This window comes from Musca domestica, unplaced genomic scaffold, assembly GCF_030504385.1.
Source record: "Musca domestica strain aabys unplaced genomic scaffold, Musca_domestica.polishedcontigs.V.1.1 34, whole genome shotgun sequence".
Lineage (NCBI taxonomy): Eukaryota > Metazoa > Arthropoda > Insecta > Diptera > Muscidae > Musca > Musca domestica.
This window is the reverse complement of record NW_026712313.1, coordinates 9,231,459-9,249,646: the sequence shown is the minus strand read 5'-3', so window position 1 is coordinate 9,249,646 and position 18,188 is coordinate 9,231,459. Positions and strand designations below refer to the sequence as shown.

The following is an 18,188-nucleotide window of genomic DNA, read 5'->3' as shown; positions in this document are numbered from 1 at the left end:
CTCAATTTGTTGCTTGACGAAGTTTTCTATGCCTTTGCCTTTGTCAGGCGGCCACAAAGGAAACCACTCTTATTATCTAATGGTGTTGAACTAGCCTTCCGCTCATCATCCGCAAAAGCGAGAGTTTGTCAGATCGAATGGGTGGTAGAGAGAGGGGAAGAGGGGGGGGGGAGAGAGAGAGAGAGAGAGAGAGAGAGAGGGGCAGTGACGTCCGTTGGTGCCTCAATTCTGTCATGTGTCCATTAGGTTTTGATACTTTTGTGTGTGTGCTCGGTTGCTGGTCTCGGTATTCATGCACAACGTACCACCACAATGCCGCCACATGCTGTTGGGGAATTTTCCTCTTCCCCCCTCTCTCTCCCTCTCTCTACCATGCCATCCTCATAATTCCACAAAGTGTCAATAATAGTAGCTGTGTAATTCTATTCCATTTCATTCCATTAAGTAGTCATGTTTCAAGTCCATAGGGCAAAGAACCTTGGTCATCTTTGGAGTCGCCATTGTCGGAACACTCACCACCCACCTCTCCTCCTAATTCCCCCAGATGTTACGTGTGCTTCACTTGGATTCACATTCGAAATGAAGATATTTTCTCATCAAGAGCAAAAAATTCAGCTTCTTCTGTCTTCATTTGCTAGTTTTCTGTTTCTTGGTGCCATGGCAACATTCTCATTTATGATTATAATTTTCTGCAATGGGGAATCAAGATAATTATTATGTTCGGATGTTACAGAACCCCACCCCTCTCTTCCGTAATTTTCCCATGACATGTATCCCCAGCATTGACTCACAATTAGAGGTGATTAGTCGGCAAAGATTGTCCATTCATTCTCATCTATTTAATGTTGGATATTAATTTCTTGTTTTCGTGATTTGTATCCGGAATTGTCATTTATGCGGAGGACACTCACAAACGCACACTGGCACACACTGCCTCCAGATGAAGTTCGAAGACTTTTGATGCCGTCAATGTCGGTTCTGATTGCAATGGCCAAGTGACACGTGTTATTGATTATAATTTTCTCTATGATTGATATCTTTCCAAATGATGCAGGGTGGCGTGACATAAATTTCTGAGAAGATGGGGGGGGGGGGGGGTTTGAGGAGGGCTGGGATGGTTCCACAATGAATGATAGGCATCACGTACGAAAAGCATGCATTTTTTAATAAAAGTTAATAAACAACTTCGAAAGAATTAGTCGGTTTTGCTGACAGATGTATACCCTCAGCCAATGTTCGATTATTCAATATACTCTATGGAGTAGGTTCCCAAGAAATGGGCCAATATTGCCCATTTCGTACCAGATCTAAATAAATATGATATAAATATTGCGAAGTGGCAGGTTAGGACTATATCCTCCGCTTTATATGAAATATATGAACATTTTTTGAAAATGTTAAAATGTGCGTCAGATATAGCAGGTTGTAAAGAATCGCTGACTTGTTGCGCAAGTTATGACAAATAAAAGTATTGAAAATGGTGACCCTTTGTGTTGGAGGCACTAGAAGGGGTTCGTAGATATATATCATCTTTGAATGGGTGAAATTTAAAGAGAGTTGGATTCTTATTTCGCTTTCTTTGAGCTTTTTCTTTTTTACGCATGAATTCCTCAGGATTTTGAAATGGCCATAACTCCTTAAATATTGAGTTTTCCGTGTTTTTATGTTACCAAAAGTAGTCTTCCGAACTCTTCTATCTATATAATAGATCTTATGTTGATAGAAATATTGAGATGTGCCACGTCTGAATGGAATCGGATGTTAATTTCGCGTTTTATGAGCTTCATGGATATTCAACATTTTGATCCTTTGTGGGGAGGTACCAGAAGAAATGGTCCGATCTCTGCTATTTTTAAAACAGATCTTGTGTTCATGGCAATATTGAGATGTGCCAAGCCTGAATGGAATCGGATGACAATTTCAAGTTTTAAGAGCTTCATGAATATTCAAAATTGTGACCCTTTGTCGGGAAGGTACAAGAAAGAGTGGACCGATATATTCCATCTTTACACCAGACTTTGGGTCGATAAAAATATTGTAATGTGCGAAATATGAAGCGAGCCGAATGCTTATTTCGGATTTCATAATCGTTTTGGTTATTCAAAATGTTGACCCTTTGTGGGGTACCAGAAATAAAGGTCCGATCTCTACTATCTTTATAACAGTTCTTGTGTTGATGGAAATATTGAAATGTGCCAAGCCTGAATGGAATCGGAGGATATTCAAAATTGTGACCCTTTATGGGGGAGGTACCAGCAGGAGTGGAGCGATATATTCCATCTTTACACCAGACTTTGGGTCGATAAAAATATTGTGATGTGTGAAATATGAAGCGAGCCGGATGCTTACTTCGGATTATATGATCGTATTGGTTATTCAAAACATTGACCCTTTGTGGGGGAGGTACCACAAGGAATGGTCCGATCTCTACCATCTTTACAATAGATCTTGTGTGGATAGAAATATTGAGATGTGCGAAATCTGAATGGAATCGAAAGTCAATTTCGCTTTTTTTAGCTTCATGGAAATTCAAAATTTTGGTCCTTTGTTGGGGACGTACCATAAGGATTGGCCCGATATTTTCCATCTTCACACCAGACTTTGGGTTAATAAAAATATTGCGATGTGTGTAACTAGAAGGCAATCGGACTCTTACATCACATTTTATATGAGTTATATTTATTTAAAATGTTGACCCTTTGTGAGGGAGGCACATGATGGAGTTGGTCAATATCGTCCATTTTCGCACCTGACATAGCACTGATACAAATATTAGGATTTTCCAAATTTTGGCAAAACCGAATGATCCTTTCTTGTTCTATACGGTAAATTATTTTATTTGAAATGTATGATATTTTGTGGGGGGGGGGGGGGGGTGGGAAGGTAGTACTAGAAGGAGTGGACCGATTTTGCCCATCTCTTAAAACGATTTAAGTTTGATATTAACATTACGATTTACCAAGTTTGGAGAATATCGGATATTCCCAACCAGAGAAATGTACGAAGGGACGGACACTCCTAGATAGTCTTCAAATATCCTGAATCGGATTTGGTCTAAGGAGACCTAGGGTCTGAAGCCATCATTTCGATGCGGCATCTTTGGCTGTATGAATTGCCCTGAATGTGAAAAATATACGTTTATTGGTCCTTGAAAAAATATTCTTTAAAAATCCACGTATTTTTGTCGTTGGTCTCAAAAAAATATTCTCTTTTGGTCCTTAAAAAAAATTTCTTTAAAAATCCAAGTTCATAGGCCTTTGATCCTTGAAAAAATCCACATTTACTGGTCCTAGAAAAATATTTTTTAAAAATCCACGTTTATAGGCCTTTTGGTCCTTGAAAAAATCCACATTTACTGGTCCTAGAAAAATATTTTTTAAAAATCCACGTATATAGGCCTTTTGGTCCTAGAAAAATATTTTTTAAAAATCCACGTTTATATGCCTTTTGGTCCTTGAAAAATATTTTTTAAAAATCCACGTTTATAGGCCTTTTGGTCCTTGAAAAATATTTTTTAAAAATCCACGTTTATAGGCCTTTTGGTCCTTGAAAAATATTTTTTAAAAATCCACGTTTATAGGCCTTTTGGTCCTTGAAAAATATTTTTTAAAAATCCACGTTTATAGGCCTTTTGGTCCTTGAAAAATATTTTTTAAAAATCCACGTTTATAGGCCTTTTGGTCCTTGAAAAATATTTTTTAAAAATCCACGTTTATAGGCCTTTTGGTCCTTGAAAAATATTTTTTAAAAATCCATGTTTATTGATCCTTGAAAAAACCTTTCTTTAAAAATCCACGTTTGGGTTGGTCCTTGAAAAAATATTCTTTAAAAATCCACGTTTGGGTTGGTCCTTGAAAAAATATTCTTTAAAAATCCACGTTTGGGTTGGTCCTTGAAAAAATATTCTTTAAAAATCCACGTTTGGGTTGGTCCTTGAAAAAATATTCTTTAAAAATCCACGTTTGGGTTGGTCCTTGAAAAAATATTCTTTAAAAATCCACGTTTGGGTTGGTCCTTGAAAAAATATTCTTTAAAAATCCACGTTTGGGTTGGTCCTTGAAAAAATATTCTTTAAAAATCCACGTTTGGGTTGGTCCTTGAAAAAATATTCTTTAAAAATCCACGTTTGGGTTGGTCCTTGAAAAAATATTCTTTAAAAATCCACGTTTGGGTTGGTCCTTGAAAAAATATTGTTTAAAAATCCACGTTTGGGTTGGTCCTTGAAAAAATATTCTTTAAAAATCCACGTTTGGGTTGGTCCTTGAAAAAATATTCTTTAAAAATCCACGTTTGGGTTGGTCCTTGAAAAAATATTCTTTAAAAATCCACGTTTGGGTTGGTCCTTGAAAAAATATTCTTTAAAAATCCACGTTTGGGTTGGTCCTTGAAAAAATATTCTTTAAAAATCCACGTTTGGGTTGGTCCTTGAAAAAATATTCTTTAAAAATCCACGTTTGGGTTGGTCCTTGAAAAAATATTCTTTAAAAATCCACGTTTGGGTTGGTCCTTGAAAAAATATTCTTTAAAAATCCACGTTTATTGATCCTTGAAAAAATATTTTTTTAAAAATCCACGTTTATTGGTCCTTAAAAAAACATTTTTTAAAAATCCACGTTTATTGGTCCCTAAAAAAACATTTTTTAAAAATCCACGTTTATAGGCCTTTTGGTCCTTGAAAAAAATATTCTTTAAAAATCCACGTTTATTGGTCCTTGAAAATTTTTTCTTTAAAAATCCACGTTTATTGTTCCTTGAAAAAATATTCGTTAAAAATCTACGTTTATTGTTCATTTAGTCCTTTAAAAAAGTTTTCTTATATTTTATAAATATTTTTAATATTTTTTTCCGTGCAAGTAAAACTACCCTCCCACTCACCGAAATCAATACCCAAACCAAACACTTGCCCCTCTGTATTTCCTTTGGAATTTTGATGAGTCCTCTACTTTTACATCCCATTTCCGATTCCATTTCATTTATGTGTCGAACCTAAGAAATCGGATCAAAGCTAAAATCCTGAAAACACCATCATTAGACAAACTTTTTCAATAAACATCGAAATGTTTTCTTTTGGCCATAATGAGTCGTTAAGTGGTTATCGCTTTTGGAGATGTCCGAAGTGTTTGTTTAACAGTCTTGGTGAGAGGGGTGGCGATTGTCTCCCCCCCTCAAATACTTACTTTATCTTATTAGGAATTGCCAAACTGTAATTGGGTTAAGGAAATTCAAGTTTTCTTTACATTTTGTTTCTTTTCTTCAAATAACTTGTAATATTTCCGATCAGCAGTTTTGTTTTAATGCTCTTGGGAAACTTTGATTTTGCTGTTGTAGGAGTATCTTTCCGCCCCCACCTCCAGTCTTTTATAGAAAATTTAATTTAAATTTCTTTAATAAATAATATTTTTTGAAACGTCTGACATTTGTGTGACTTGAAATCAACTGCTCACTTGCCTTATGCGAATCTGCCATAAAAAAATAAAAATATGATGGAGAACGAAAGAAAATGAAATGAAACAAAAAAAAAAATTATTGCCTCAAGAAATTTCATTGTCAATTCTTAAGAAGTGGCCGGCTAACAAGCCAGCCAGTTAGCCAGCCAGCCAGCCCTGCCTGACCATCAGCTAACTTCAAATATGAATGACTTTCTTTGTGATGAGCACAAAAGAAGAAAGAACGAAAAACATATTTGACTTCACACAGCCTCCTTGGCTTTTGCTGTTCCTCTGGGTTGATTCTTCATCACATCCAATTTATTTTTTCTTTTTCTCTCTAATTTTGAATATTTTATAAATTGTTTAGAAAGCGCCAAAAAAGAGGACTCTGATTGGCCACAGCATGTCAGATGAAAAAATTATTTATATATTTTCAATTCAACAATTAAATTTAGTTGTTATTTTTATTCCTTTGAGTGATAGGTTTCAGTTCGACTTAGAAAAAAAAGTCAGGGAAGGCAAAAGGTGAATATTCGTGGCGCCCAACGTATTAGTCTGTGGTCTATATCACCACAAGGATATTTAGGTATGTAAGCAATTTCAAATTATTTTAAAAATATCTCAAATGATGGAGAGCATGGAGAACCTGACAGGCATAGAATTTTCAGCCAATTTATTGGGGGGTCGCCAACCACCAACTTCAGAAATTAACGAAAGTAAGGTCATTGTGGTGTTGTATGGAGGCTCTGCGGCAAATTCGACCAAGTCGCAAAGGGACTTAAAATCTCGGAATATCTGTCAAAATATAACAAGACAATTTCTATTATATTTTAACAAATATTCTAAGATTTTTAAACCCTTGCGGCCCCATTTTGGATAACCAAAATCCGGTACAAGGTCTTATTGAAGTTTCCTGGACAAGGGTAAGCCATAGGGCGAAATTTTACCAAGCATCACCAATCCTTGCCACATTAGCCTTTTCTAGGAATCGCTTTGAGAAATCCTTGTAGCAGATGTAATACTGAAAGCGAAATGGACTTTGCCGAAGTCGAAATAATTCAATGTGTAGCCCTTGGTGCAACTTGGATACCACCCTGCCCAGACATCGCCTGACAATGCTATATTCTTCATACCCTCAGCCATAGGGCTACAGAGGGTATATATCATTGGATACGGCCAAAATGTGTCTCATAGAAATAACGGGTTTAGATCCTACGTCTCTTCGGACCAAATCTGTTTCAGGACATTTGGAGTCGATCTAGCGATGTCGGTACGTCCGTCTATCTGTCTGGCTGGCTGGGGCACACACAAACTCTCGAAGGGAGTTTTCGATATGGTCCAAACTTGGCACATCTTTTTATTATTATTAAATTTAAATCGAGTTCGGAGATAGGCAATATCGGCCCACTCCTTCTGGTACCTCCCCCACAAAAGGAGAAATTTTCAAAACATATTTTACTGCTCAGAAAGAAAAAGGATACTCCGATTTTGTTTCAACTTTTCAACTCCTAATATTTGCATCAGTGCTAGGTCTGGTGCAAAAATAGACAATATAGGTCCACTCCGTCAAGTACCTCCCCCACAAAGGGTCAAAATTTTGTTATAACTCTTATAAAATACGTTGCATTGTGTCCGATTGTCTAACCAAATTACACACATCACAATATATTTATTAACCCAAGGTCTGGTATGAAGATGGAATATATCGGTTTACACCTTCTGGTACCTCCCTCATAAAAGTTCGACATTTTCAAAATATATATTTTCTGCACAGAAAGAGAAACCATAATCCAATTTTGCTCCAACTTTGCAAATACTAATGTTTGCGTCAGTGCTAGGTTGAGTGCGAAAATAAACAATATCGGTCCACTCCATCAAGTACCTCCCCCACAAAGGGTCACAATTTTGAATAATGACAATCCTAATACCTTAATCCTAATACCTTTATTAACCCAAGATCTGGTATTAAAATGGAATATATCGGCTTCTTCTGGTACCTCCCCTGCAAAAGATCGAAATGTTCAAAAAATGTATTTTCTGCACAGAAATAGATGATGATAGATGGACAATATCGATTCACTCCATCAAGTACCTCTCCCACAATAGGGTCAAAATTTTGAATAATTATAACACTTATAAAATGTGACGTAAGGCTCCGATTATCTCCAAATTTCACATATCCCAATATTTTTATTAGCCCAAGGTCTGGTGTAAAGATGGAATACATCAGTCCACTTCTTCTGGTACCTCCTCCACAGAAGGTCGAAATTTTGAATATCCACGAAGCTCGAAAAAACATGAAATTAACATTCGATTCCATTCAGACTTGGGACATATTAATATTTCTATCAATGCAAGATCAGTTATAAATATGGCAGAGATCGGACCATTCCTTCTGGTACTTCCCCCACATACGGTGAAAGTTTTGAATAGCCTGAACGATTATAAAACACGAAATAAGTATCCGGTTCTCTTCAAATTTCGCACGTGGGATTATTTTTACTAAAAAAAGATGATATGAAAATGGGATATATCAGTTGGCTCCTTCTGGTACCTCCCCGACAAAGGGTCACAATTTTGAATATCCGTGAAGCTCATATAACTCGAAATTAACATTCGATTTCATTCAGACTTAGCGCATTTCAATATTTCCATCAACACAAAATACGTTTTAAAGTTGGTAAAGATCGGCCCATTATTGCTGGCACTTCCCCCACAAAGGCTCAATATTTTGAATAACCAAAACGATCATAGAATCCGTAATAAGCATCCGGTTCCCTTCGTATTTCACACATCCCATTATTTCTGCTAACACAAGAGCTGCTGTGAAGATGAAATATATCAGGCCACTTCTTCTGGTACATCCTCCACAGAAGGTAGAAATTTTGAATATCCACGAAGCTCGAAAAAACACGAAATTAACATCCGATTCCATTCAGACTTGGCACCTCTCAATATATCCATCAACGCAAGGTCTGTTATGATGATGGTAGAAATCGGTTGACTTCTTCTGGTACCTCCACAACAAAGTGTTAAATTGTTGAATATACCTGAAGCTCATAAAACGCAAAATTAAAATCCGTTTTAAATATGGTGCAGATTGGACCATTCCTTTTGGTACCTCCCTCAAATAGGGTCAACGTTTTGAACAACAAAAACGTTTATAAAATCCGAAATTAGCTTAAGGCTCCCCCCATATTTCACACATGGTATTATTTTCACTAACACAAGAGCTGCTGTGAAGATGAAATATATCGGTTCACTCCTTGTGGTACCTGCCCCCACAAAGGGTCAACATTTTGAATATCCATGAAGCTCAAAAAAAAAAAAAACGAAATTAGCATCAGATTCCATTCAAACTTGGTATATTTCAATCTCTCCATTAACGGAAGATCTGCAGTGAAGATTTTGGATATCAGACCATTTTTTCTGCTACCTCCTCCACAAAGGGTCAAAGTTTAAAATAACCAAAACGATCAACAAATCCGAAATAAGCATCCGGTTCTCCTCATTTTTCGCATATTACATTATTTCTACTAACATAAGACCTGCTGTGAAGATGGGACATAACAGTCCACTCCTTCTGGTACCCCCCAAAAGGGTCAACATTTTAAAAATCAACGAAGCTCTAAAACGCGAAATTGACATCCGATTCCATTCAGACTTGGCATTTTAATATTTTCATCAGCACAAGATCTTTTATAAATGAAAGCAAAAATTTTCGGAAATAGCATCAAATTTTAGAATAAGTTAAGATTTGTTCGAATTGGTCACCTTTGGCACGAATTATGGCCTTCAAATGACCAATGGAACTGTCACACGATGCCCGAATGTTGCTCTGTGGCATTTTGGCAAATTCCCGGTGAAGCGTTTGTTTGAGGTGATCGACACGTTGGTATTTTTTAGTGCCAACTTTGCTTTCCAAAATACTCCAGACACAATAGTCCAACAGATTGGTATCCGGAGATTTTGGTGGCCATTGTGCGCTGGAAATGAAGCGAGGAACCTCATTTTGTGGTGCTGAGTCCCGTTGGAATGTCCAAGGTCTGCGGCCAAAATGTTTGCGTGCCCAAGGCTTTAATACACCCTCCAGAATATTTTCGCGATAGTATTCGGCATTTATTCTGATGCCACAGTCGATTAATACGAGCGGAGAGCGACCATCGGATGTCATGGCGGCCCACACCATCACCATGACCGGCGCTCGGCCCTTGACTTCTAGTGGCCAACCGAGGGTGCATATTTTCAGCTGAACTCTTTGGCAAGTAAACACGATCATTTTGTTTGTTTACAAACAGCTGGACAACGAATGTTTTCTCATTGGAGAGAGAGAAAACCAAATTCGGGAGTTCACCACGTTCGGCCAAGCCATTTTGAGTCTATTTTCTTTCTGTTGCGGTGTTAGTTCTTGCACTTTTTGGAATTTCAATGGCTTAACCCCGAACTCATTTTTCAATATTTGCCGAATGGAAAATTGCGATATGTTCAGCTCACGAGCCATTTTCCATTTTCGGCCACTGCGACGTGGGTTCGATCAAGTCGCATCTTTACTTTTCGAACCATTTCTGCTGATGTTGCTGTTTTCTTCTTGACTTCTTGAGGTCGGGCTGCGCTGCCAGTATCACGTTAACGAGCGATGGTACGAGACACAAAAGATTTATTCACATTTAAATGCTAGGGTGCTCTAACGATAGCCACTTATGGTTTTCCGGCCAAATATAAAGAAATCCGACTTTCACGCTTGAATTCCATCCCGAATAACTTTTTTCCTGGAAAATTCTCACCAAAATGCTTTTGTACGCTTCTAAGCAATATAATGAGCTGTCACTGTAATAATTTTAACAGCTGTCGGACGAGTAGTTTAGAAATGACAGCAGTCTGAATTTGATTGAAGCTTTTTCATCTCACCCTGAATATCTGCCCACCCTTTCTGGTACCTGACTTTCAAGGGATCACAATTTCCAATACTTGAAGACCTGTATTTATGTTTTCGCATAAAATGGGATATAAATATTCGATTTTATTGTAATTTTGCCCACACCAATATTTTTATCTGTATTAGATGAGGTATGAAAATGGAATACTTCGGTCGACTATATCTGGTACCTCCCATTTCAGCATTTTCCAACAGTTATCATATCTCATATAAAGTGAAGGAAGAAGCCAATATAGGCCAAACCTGGCACGTCGCAATATTTATATTATATTTATTTAGGTCCGATACAAAATGGAAAATATTGGCTCATCCCTTGGGAACCTACTCCATAAAAGGGTTAAAGTCAAAATATATTTAAATAATCCTACATTGGCTGAGGGTATACAGCTGTCTGTATATCGTGTGATTTCTTTAAATTAGGCTGGAAAACCACAAGTGGCTGTCGTTAGAGGACTCCAGCATTTAATTGTGAATAAATCTGGTCTCGTGTGTCTCGTACCATCGCTCGTTACCGTGATACTGGAAGCGTAGCCCGACGTCAAGGAAGTGGACGAAAGAAAACAGCATCATCAGCAGAAATGGTTCGAAAAGTAAAGAAGCGACTTGATCGGAACCTGCGTCGCAGTGGCCGAAAAATGGCTGGTGAGCTGAACATATCGCAATATTCCTTTCGGCAAATATTGAAAAATGAGCTCAGGGTGAAGCCATTGAATTTCATAAAAGAAAAGACTGATACTTTTTAACTTGTTCTGTGTTGACTTTATAACTTTTGAAATTTGTCCTCCTTATAGCTATTTTCCTTGCTTCCAAAAATGCCAACGCTTGCAAAAATCTCTAACAATATTCTGCCATTTAACATTAGACGAACTGGAAAAGTAATCCCTTAACCCTTTAATAAACATTCGCCAAACTATATATGTTAGTATTCATTTCAGGCATTGTCGAGAATTTCAAACATTTTGGCAACAAAGAAGTGGACATTCCTACCCTAGCGAACCCCGCAAAAAAAAAAAAAAAAAAAAAAAAAAAACTGATGCGAAAACTTTTTAAATAAACCGAAATAAAGTTCTACTAGTTTTTCTGTGTTTTTTCCCCCTCCTCAACTTCTTATAAACTATCCTCGGAGGCTATTCTTCAAACCGGCAGCAGAATAACGATGACGAGCCATGTAACATTCCTTGTCATTGTTGTCACATACAAAAGTCATGTTTTAAACTAATTCCAGCCAAGCAGAAGTGCTGCTGCTGCTACTACTGCTGGATAGACGGAATGCCAGGCCACATTCCTCCGACATCTTTATGCAAACAGAATTTTGGTCCACTGACAAAACAAGTTTGGGTCAGCGAAAAAATCGCACGCAGACACACACACTCACAGAAAATAAACCGGACACAGACAAGCCATGTCAAGATGGAAAACTAATTTTTGAATAGCAGCAAAGCATACCGCCCCCCGCTCTACATAGGGGCAACCGGCCAGCCAGCCAACTAGCCATTATACAAAACATTCACACACACACACACATAGCATACATTTTGCGAACATTCTCTCTTTTTTGAGCTGACCTTTCGTTAGGTCTCTGACTTTTGACCATTACCAACCATCTCCACCAAACCATTCTCCACAGCCACTACCTCCTTCTTCTCCTCCTTGTCTTGGTTAGCCACCCCCGCTCTTTTGTGATGTACAATTCCCGTTTTTTTTTTTGTATTCCTCTGAGGTCGGTCATGTAGCTAACCAGCTAGATATCCAGCCAGCCAGTCGGTAGCACTGGTGCTACGAACTCTGTCAAATTACAATGGATCATTGTTCAAAAACAAGACAAACGACGATAGCAACAACAACAACAAGACTTCAACAACAACCAAGTCCACAACAAGCAACCAGCCCAGCATTAAAGTTTTCTTTATTTTGTAAAAATATGAATGGGGGCAGGCAACCAAAAAAGGAGGACAAAAGCATGAAATCAAAATATGACAAGAAAATGTACACCATTTCCAAAGGAGAATTAAAAATTCGTTTTTCAAGGACCAAGAGAGCCATAAAGTTGGACCTTTTTAAGAATATTTTCTAAATGAAATCGAAAGTTAATTTCGTGTTTTATGAGTTTCGTGGATATTCAAAATTTTGACCCTTTGTGGGGGAGGTATCGGAAAGAGTGGGCCGATATATCCCATCTTCAAAGTAGATCTTTTGTTAGTAGAAATAATGGGATATGTGAAACATGAAGAGAACCGGAGGCTTATTTTGGATTTTATAATCGTTTTGGTTATTCAAAATTGTGATCCCTTGCGGGGGAGGTACCAGAAGTAATGGTCCGATCTCTAACATATTTTAAACAGATCTGGTGTTGATTGAAATTTTTAAATGTACCACGTTTGAATTGAATCGGATGTTAATTTCGTGTTTTATGAGCTTCATGAATATTCAAAATGTTGACCTTTTGTGGTGGAGGTACCAGAAGGAGTAAACCGAAATATTCCGTCTTCTCACCAGACCTTGGGTTAATAAAAATATTGTGACATGTGTAATTTAAAGAGAACAGGATGCTTATTTCGGATTTTATGATCGTTTTCGTCATTCAAAACTTTGATCCTTTGTGGGGGAGGTACCAGAAGAAATGGTCCGATCTCTACCATATTTATACCCTCCACCTTGGAAAGGAGGGTATATTAACTTTGTCATTCCGTTTGTAACATCCCTAAATATTCGTTTTAGACCCCATAAAGTATATATATTCATAATCAGCATAAAATTCTAAGTCGATTTAACGATGTCCGTCTGTCTGTCTGTCTGTCTGTCCGTCTGTCTGTCTGTTGAAATCACGATACAGCCCACATTATTTGACGTAGAGCTCCAAAATTTAGCAGAGCTATTTGCATTGTGTCTAGGATGGTTGGTATTGAAAATGAGATATATCGGTCCACGTTCTGGTATAGTCCCCATATAACGGTACCTCCCGATATTCGGTATTTTTATGATTTATGCCACATTTTTTCACGGATTTGTCTTAAAATTGGTATTTGTAGGTCATAGCGGGTCCCTGAGCGTGTGGCAAAACATTGCATGTATAGGTCCACGTTGTGGTATAGCCCCCATATAAAGGTACCTCCCGATATTTAGTATTTTAGTTTTTTACCACATTTTTTCACGGATTTGTCTGAAAATCGGTATTTGTTGGTCATAATGGGTTCCAGCTCCGGTGGCGAAACATTGTAATTATAGGTCCACGTTTTGGTATAGCCCCCATATAACGGTACCTCCCGATATTCGCTATTTTGATGATTTTTGTCACATTTTTTCAGGGATTTGTTCGAAAATTGGTATTTGTTGGTCATAATTGGTTCCAGCTTCGGTGGCGAAACATTGCATGCATGGGTCCATGATTTGATATAGCCCCCATATAACGGTACCTCCCGATATTCGGTATTTTGATGATTTTTGCCACATTTTTTCACTGATTTGTCTAAAAATTGGTATTTGTGGGTCATAATGGGTTCCAGCTCCGGTGGCGAAACATTATAATTATAGGTCCACGTTTTGGTATAGCCCCCATATAACGGTACCTCCCCATAATCGGCATTTTAATGGTTTTTGCCACATTTCTTCTAATGTTTCTTTTACCCTAAGGTGGAGGGTATTAAAAGTTTGGCCCGGCCGAACTTAATGTTTTTTTACTTGTTTAAACATATCTTGTCTGAATGGAATCGGATGTTAATTTCGTGTTTTATGAGCATCATGAATATTCAAAATTTTGACCCTTTGTGGGGAGGTGCCAGAAGAAGTGGACCGATACATTCCATCTTCAGAGCAGACCTTGGGTTAATGAAACTATGTATACATGGGAGCTATAGCTATATCTCAATCGATTTTCACTAAATTTGATGTACATGCTGTTAGACTGATTTCGGTCGGATGTGCCAAATTGTGATAATTTTTAGAAAATGTTAAAAGGTTCAGGAGTTACCAGGTATAGTCGACCGAAGCAAAACTTTCACCCAGAAGGAGTACTCCAATCCCTACCATCATTACAACACATTCTTATGGAGTGCATATTACGCATGTGAGGGAGCTTTAGCTACATCTGAACCGATTTTCTCCAAATTGTATGCCCTTTTTTCTAGACAGAATTCGGTCGGATGTGCCAGAATTCAGATCATTTAGACTGATATTGTTTATTTGATGCACAATTAACCTGAAATTGTTTGAAGATATATATGGGAGCTATATCTAAATTTGAATCGATTTTGTCGAAATATGAGACACTTATTTCTGAGCTGTATCTGATATCTGCTACCAAAGGCCGTTGTTGTGGAGTTCATATTACGAATGTGAGGGAGCTTTAGCTATATCTGAACCAATTTTCTCCACATGTGATGTACTTGCTTCTAGACTGAACTCTGTAGGATGTACACAGGTCATTTGGACTGCTATTGACCACTTGGTGCATAATTAACCCGAAATCGGTTGAAGATATATATGTGAGCTATATCTACATCCGATTCACACCACTTTCAATAGGGTTCACCCTTGAGCCAAATAAAAATTGTTTGGAAAATTTCATCTCAATCGGATATTAAATGCAAATTGCAATTTGTTTACAAAAATACATGGACGGACGGACGAACGGACGGGCACGCATAAATCGACTCAGAACGTGATTCTATGCAGATCCTCAAAAATAACTATGGTTCTAACTCGTTTCCTTATTTATGTTACAAAAAATGCATAATGACATAATACCCTGACTACAGAGTGGTGTAGGGTAAAAAAGTCGGTTTATTTTGTTTGGTATAGCCCCAATATAAGGGTAAAACCGCGGTATCAAGTATTTTTTAAGCCTACGTCCTATTTTCTATAAAATTTTCCCAAATTTTAGTCAATTAGACCACTTTTTCTGGATTTTTAAGAAAATATTTTCCAAGGACCGTTGGGAGCATCATCGATGTAATGATGTGGATATACCCTACAACACTATGTGTTGGGGGTATAATAAGTTTGATTGGGCCAAAAATTATGTAACACCTCGCACATAGGAAAATATATATGGCTCTTCCTATTTCGCCGAGCTGACTCGATCTAGCTATGTATGTCCGTCCGTCTGTCCATGTTAACTTGTAATCAAGCTACAGGTTGCAATTATGGCCCGTTCCTCAGGAAATTAAAAATAGAGGTGGGGTTATGGTCAGAATAGAAAAGAGATGATCGCATAATATTTAGGGGCTGAAATGGAACAAAAACTGAAAAATTTCCTAATTTTGCAGTTGCTCTACAGGTCGCAATTATAGACCAACCGACGCGGAAGTTAGCATGGGGCTAGAGCTTTAGGCTGGGCAGAAGCCTTCCGATCCTCACGAAAATTCTCACAAGGGTAGGGTTAGGTTCATAAAGGCAAGGCATATTGTTTTTTAAGTAATCCGCAATATATTTAGGGGACAATTAAAAATGTTCCTGATTTTGTAGGTCACAAATCCGTTATAAAGGTCACAAATAGTAACCAAAAGACACGAAATCTCGCATGAAGTTAGAGTTTAGGGTAGCGGGTGGAAAGTGTGAAAAAAGACAAATACCAACATTACTTATAGGCGATATCCGAAATATACAAAAGGCGAACTTCTGGCTTTTTATGCTGATTTCGTTGACGAATATAGCCAAATATCGTAGACAAGCATATCATATAGATGGGCCTAAATTTGGAGATACAGAGGGGTCTCGTGCTTTAAGGGGTTCAAATGAACCATAAACAGAAAAAATTCCTGATCACACAATTGAAGCCAATCGTCATGCCTGAGAAGAGAGTTAAGGACAGGGAAGAATTCTAGCATTTTGGATGACCATTGGATTATATTCAGCTGCAGTGCTCCGTGTTAAAATTTCAAAAGCAAAATCTTCCAAAATGGATTTGGACATAAGGGGGCTTCTAACATATTGTAGTGTTGTAGGGTATCACATGGCTCCGGCTCCGTGCGACTATAGCCTTTGCGTACTTGTTTTAATATGTTTTCAAAGATCTCGGATCACGGATTTTGTAGAATATTCTCCCTGGAAACTTAGGGGAAAAATCTTAGATTTTTCAAACAAATTTGCTCGTAGGGCATCAGATCGAAAATTATGGTGCAATTCAGAATTTCCTTGCAATTTCCAGCCTCCAACACAACTTTTTTTAGAAAATCGGAAAATTTTGATTAACTGAATCTATCATAATTTTTGTGCAACACAGCATTTTCCTTGCAGTTTCCTTAAAATTAATAATATCAATGGTCTTCTTATCAACAATTTCCGATTTTTTTTTTTGAAAAATTCTAGGGAACCTCAGACAAACACATTTTTTTAAATTTTCCAGTTCCTTTCGGAAATTGTGTAGCCTAACAATGGACCTTAATGGCATCAAGGCAAAATATGACAACAGCAACAACAACAATAATAATATTAATAGCAACTAACACCCCTTTACTGCTGCGAGGCTCTGACATTATTTAGCCTTTTGCAGACGTCAGAACAAAATGATAACACAATATAATTTTTATTATTTAGATTTCTTGAAAAATAGTTTATTTCCCCTTCGCCATTCGTCAATTGAATTCGAAAATTGTGAGGGGATGTCACTGAGGTCCAAGTTTGCGAACAAAGACAGAGGAGATAAATTTGAAGAAATGTCTAGATAATGAAAAAAAAAAACTTTACAAAAGTAACTACATCAGATATGAAAAACTGTAGGACATTTTGTTGTTCCGGTGTGTGTATGGGTGGGTGGGTGTAGTGCCAACAAAAATCGGTGGGAGTGAAGAACAGAGGGAGAGGGAGTAACTCATTGTCATTTCTTAAAAATCTCCGCTGCCATTATGATTATTGCTGAACTGGAAATGTAAATGGTTATTGTTGTTACCTGCCATGTTTCGTATTCATGACGGGATATTCTTCTGGCAATGAGATGAAAATGGGAAAATATCATCTTCATGTTGCTCCTTGCTAAAATAGGTTATACGGAGGGGAGGTACTTAAATTAAAGGAGATTGTTCTTGGGGAGATTTCTTTTTATACCCTTCACCATTCTATAGAGGGTATATTAAGTTTGTCATTCCGTTTGTAATACCTCGAAATATACAGCAGCATAAAATTCTATGTCGATTTAGCGATGTTCGTCCGTCCTTCCGTCTATCCATTTGTCCATCTGTGGAAATCACTCTAGCCTCCGAACGAATTGAAGTAGATTGATAAAATTTTACTCAAATGTGTATTATGTCTGCAGGACTTTTGGTATTGAAAATGGGCCATGTAGGTCCACGTCTTCGTATAGCCCCCTTATAACGGTATCTCCCGATATTCGGTATTTTGGTGATATTAGCGACATTATTTACCGGAATTGTTTCAAATTTCGCTTTTGAAGTTCGTAGTGGATGCTACAATCTAAGACAAAAAATGAGCGATGCAGGTTCATGTCTTCGTGTGGCCCCCATATAACGGTACTCCCGTTATTCGGTAATTTGATGATTTTAGCAACATTATTTACCGGAATTGTTTCAAAATTGACATTTGAAGTTCGTAATAGATACTACGACTTAAGACAGAAAATGGGCCATGTAGGTCCACGTCTTCGTATAGCCCCCATATAATGGTACCTCCCGATATGCAGTAATTTGATGATTTTAGCGACATTATTTACCGAAATTGTTTCAAATTTCTCACTTGAAGTTCGTAATGGATAATACGGCTTAAGACAGAAAATGGTCCATGCAGGTCCACGTCTTCGTATAGCCCCCATATAACGGTACCTCCCGATATTCAGTATTTTGATGATTTTAGCGACATTATTTACCGGAATT

At 37.6% G+C, this 18,188-nt stretch overlaps 1 protein-coding gene across 2 annotated transcripts in view; it reads right to left on the bottom strand.

Moving 5' to 3' along the window:
* The window catches only part of LOC101897758 (fibronectin type-III domain-containing protein 3a), a 660,976-nt gene that overhangs the window by 251,447 nt on the left and 391,341 nt on the right, over positions 1 to 18,188 (bottom strand). The gene's annotated exons all lie outside the window — the stretch shown is intronic.